Genomic DNA, 4,980 nt, shown 5'->3' with positions numbered 1-4,980 from the left:
TTTTCGCATTTTTTTTTTACCCGTGGCCCCCTAAACTTTGCCACCCAAGGCTTCAGTCTACTGGTGAATCCAGCACTGGAAATGGTAATAATGCATTATACCGCAAACCCTCAAGTTCTTCATCCATTGACGCACTGTGAAACAGGTTTCTTTCGTTAGTTTCTTTCTGCTTAAAGTGAGACAAGACAACAAGTAACAGAATTGATGAGAAACATTTAATTTGGGCAATATATTTGCACATTAAAGGGAGGTGAGGTTAAAGTATTTGGACAGTGTGAAGTTAGAGAACAATTCCTGCTTCATAATATACATAATAATTGTACCTAGCACATTTTGCTTGCAGACACGGTGTACTTTACCCCAATCCCCCCTAATGTAAAATATTTAGCCAAAATTCGTTTCCAAGTCTTATATTTTCATCATACTTAGGTCTATTTCATTAGAATTAACCTAACTTCACTTCTTGAGTGTTGGAGGTATAATACATAAGTGCATGTCTAACTTACAGCCCTCTTCTCAGAGACTATGGAGGGTTTTGTCGCCACCAAAAGCATAGTTATTGGACCTCATTCAGAAAATACATTTTCTATTATAAGAAAATGTTATAAAACATTGAGTTAATTCCGATTTCTATTATAAAGAGTAAGAGCATTAAACTATATTTGGTGAAGCTGAATTTTTAAGAACGGGAGGAGGGGAGGAGATACGTCAAGGCATAGTCATTTGACATTTCAAGATTCAATTATTTGTTACTCTATGAATTTTTCCCTCTTAAGAATATTCAACGTCTTAAAAATAATTTTGCGAGCCTCTACGTCGGCTGACCGTCTTAGAGTTCATAGCAAATTCTTCCAACAGACTAATGAGACTTACTAAGTGGGGTGGGAGGTGAAGTATACCAGATCTCTTACAAATCTCCAGTTAAGGGTTTTGGACCATAATTTTTATAATGGCACGGTTTTATTCTTCCAGGCTTTTCTAATTAAGAGGTGGTACAAAATTTGCCGTTCTGAGTTCTATATGACACTTACGGATGGTAGGACTGAAAAAAAGTGCGAAGAAATGAGCAATAGCTTTCAAATGAGCCATTGAAGATCCCTCAAAGAAGTTTTGGTAGCCCACTAGTCCTACCTTTTCCACTTGAGACACTACACCAAAACTGCCATCTTTAGTGCCATTTGGCACTTGCAGATCATAGAATTTATGAGAAAATGTAGACATTAGAAATAGCTTTTATATGAGCTATTAATATATCTATCTACGATGTTTTGGTTGCCCGCTAGCCCCACTCCTTGAGAAATGGTACACAAGTGCCATTTTTAGAGCCATATGGCATTTGCAGATGATGAAATTTATAAAAAGCAAGTATATATGAAAAATAGCTTTTATATGAACCATTAAAAATCTCTCAATGATTTTCTGGTAAAACGTTAGTCTTGGAAAAAAAAGAGAGAAAAAAAAAAACGGGAGACAGATCAGTACTACCCATGCAAAAAAAAAAAAAAATGATTGTCATTGCTGTTCAGGGTGGAGGGCTTCCATCCCGTTGGGGAAGGTGTGTAAATTATGCATGTTGCCACTTTGTATTAGCAAATACATCTAACCGTATCTAAAATCTTGTGTGTTCGATGTAAACAGGGGTGGATCCAAGATTTTTTTTTTTTTAGTGGGGGGCGCATTATAAGTTGCTCTGATAAACTTGAGAACAAAGAAATACCATCAATTCAAAGGAAGCATCAACAATTGTATACCATAGGCAGGTATTGGAAATGGTCGTAAATTTAATCTAAAATCTGGTGAGGATTAAAGTTCTAATAAATCTGTTGAAATTAAAATGATGTAAAAATATTGATAAAAAAATATCAAGTAATAAAAACCACACCGTCATAAAAAAAAATCTTTTATACACTTGAAGTAAAACTTGGAAAAAAATGCAAGAGTCGAAAGCTCGAGCAGCATCTAAAGCACAAAGGATAATATGAGATTTACTTCTTTTTGCATAAGCAAGAACACTCATTAAAGAAAAAAGGGCATACTCCCGGCTAATACCTTTTTGGTAATCAAACTGGTGGGGTGGGACATAACATTTAGAAAAAATTTCATCCAAAATAACACTCAAATAATTTAAAAATAGTACAAGAAACTGTCATAGGTTGAAACGAATTACACGCTGTAATATCCTTTTTGCCATTTTTCGGGATAGAGGTTATTTGACCAAATGTAAATTGACAAGGAACAACTCCATTTTCAATAGACATTTGAAAAAGCAGAGATAAATGATTAAAAATAAAAGCACTTGCGAAATCAAAATGTCTAGCAGTAATTCCATCAACTCCCGCGGAATTTCTTTGCTTTAGTTTTATACAATAAAACGATAAATCACCTGGCTTAATTATAAATGTCCAGGGTTCGTGCTTTTTCAGACAAGCACTTAATTCTTTTTCAGATCTTGATTCAAGAGCAGGATCGGGAGAAGAAAACTCATGCTTATAATAGTTTCACTAAGGCTCAGGAATACTATTTGCACCAATATGTTCACAAGGGCGTTAAAATTTTTCCAGACGTTCGAAGGGTTCTCTGCAATTTTATGAGCGTTTTTCTCAATAAGATCAGCCTTATGTTTTCTTAACACTTCAGCAAATAAGGATTGAAATGTAGCCACAAACCGTTAACAGTTTCAGACTTTGGCCTGCCGCAATCTTTCCAAATATTCAGCCAAATTTTAGAAGACTCGCACGCAGACGTAAAGGAAGGGTGTTTCTGCCAACCCTGAACTTGAGAGCCTTTCCTAGCACGATGGCACGGGACAGCTAAAGCTTCAGCCCACTTTAATGCATGGTTAATTTCTGTTATAGTTGGTAAGTCCAGTGGCTGTTTCTTTTTCACTAAGGCCCGAGCGCGTGTACAACAATGAAAGGGCACCTTTATTTTATTTAATATTCTGTCACATTCAAAACAAAACATCTCGCGGTTAACTTCTTTCCAGTCTTTTATATAAAACCACTTTTTATCTGGCTGTTTAGAGGCATTAAACGAAGCATTTATTTTCAACTTTATTGGAAGGTCATCCGAATAAAAGCCACCACTAATTACCTCGACGGTTTCACAGGGGAAAGATGCAATACAATGACTAAGGCTAGAAGTCGCTGACAGGATACCAATAAACGTAAAAGTTTCTGTTTTGGCTGCAACTGAGCAGGAAGGAGGGAGGGCTTTCAAAAGGGGTTGGGTTCTTGGCGATGAACTGTCCGTTAAGTCACAGTTAATGTCTCCTGCGATCAAAACTCAAGCATTTGGGCGCTATGAAACTGTCTTCGCAAAATTTGCTAGCCTTTTGCAAGCAAATATGAACTAATTCTCTGACAGCAAAGAGCAGTAATTAGTTGGCAGGTAAACGTTTATACAGATTAGGTCGGAAAATTCCGCAGCAATGCATAGGTCATTCGACTCGAGGAGATTGAGGGGAAATTGTGAAATGATGGCTGATCCCCCTGAAGGTCGGGCACGGCACTTGCTCATTTTCTCTAGGTGAAATAAGAGACAAGAATTCTGTGAAATGCTGAGTAGATTTTTCCTTTCATCAGATAAGAAAACGCTCTTGCAGAAAAATTATTTCATTTGTACTTAAAAAGTTCAGAGAGAACTAGGCCTTTGTAAACCACTTTGCCATCGATATTCCACGATAAGAGACTTAAGGCTCGAGCTATTTACTGACTTAACTTTACTTAATAGCCCTTGAGCAACTTGACATTTGAAAGTATAACAGGGATAATCTTGTGATTTGCACAATGCACATTTCTTGGGGGTTTGACGAGGAGATGTTTTGAAGCTTGAATGACCGCGGTCACCACAGACTACGATAATAGCTTCATTTTTCCCACTGTAGGTTATATACCCATAAGCTTGATACTTGAAACATCTCACTGGGAGGGTGAGATACTCAGCTACTTTGATCCTCTCATAGTCTATGACTGAGGAATTTTTATTGCATTCAAAATGTGAACTTTGGTTTCAAATTTCAGGCAAAACGAGGGGTTATTGTCAATCTGTTTTGACCTGACACATTTCGGAATCAGTGCGCAAAGTTCATCGTCATTTATATCGCTGGGGACAGATCGAGCGATACCGACTTGAGAGGGGCTCCTGATTGTTGCAGAAAGAGATTTATCGGAGTTCTGAAAGACCCCAACAAGAGTTTCTCCATCAGCCTTGCTAGCTGTAACAACCCGCCAATTTATATTTTCCGGGCTGAACTTCAACAATTTTAGAGCACTCTCTGTCACAAATTTTTTGCAAAAAGCCTTTCTTCAAATCTGACTTCCTGAGGTCAGAGGGCAAATTCTTGAGTACCAGTGCATATGAGGGCTTTGTTTCAGTAACTGTAGGAACAATCGAAGGGGCGGGAGGGCCCTTATTCATGAAATCGTCTAGCTTATTAAGACTGGCAGCTCCATGTTACGATGCTCACAAAGTTCAAGTACCTTTAACATCTCGTTAATATTGACTTCGGCACTTTTTAATTGACACTCTATTTGTGTAGTGAGCAGAAGACCACAGTATATTCTTAGCCTTAATTATATCGTCCTTCGTAAAAAACTCACATGCTTTATGACTTATCTCATCACTCTTGTTTCCAGCTTTTCGAGCAAAATTTAAAAAAGTTGAATATCACATTCCAAACTACTTTCTCCGACATAGCTATCACAGATAATATCTCACCAACAAAACATATTAGTAAAACTATAAGTAAGGCAAAATATAGCCTTATTTTTCTTGAAAGCCTTTTTTTATGAGACAAAAATCATTGGATTCAGAAGAATTCAAAAGTTCAATTCCCAAACAAAGGCAGTACAGAGGCAGTGGACTAGCAGGCAATTGTTGAAGATAGATTTGCAGTACTGTTTTTGTCCATCTGCCAGCTTGGCAGCCACGATCAAGCCACAAATCTAGATTTATTTTGAAGCAGCTAAAAGTCATATA

This window comes from Artemia franciscana, chromosome 20 (genome assembly GCF_032884065.1).
Source record: "Artemia franciscana chromosome 20, ASM3288406v1, whole genome shotgun sequence".
In the NCBI taxonomy this organism is placed as follows: domain Eukaryota; kingdom Metazoa; phylum Arthropoda; class Branchiopoda; order Anostraca; family Artemiidae; genus Artemia; species Artemia franciscana.
Note: the sequence above shows the minus strand (reverse complement) of the source record.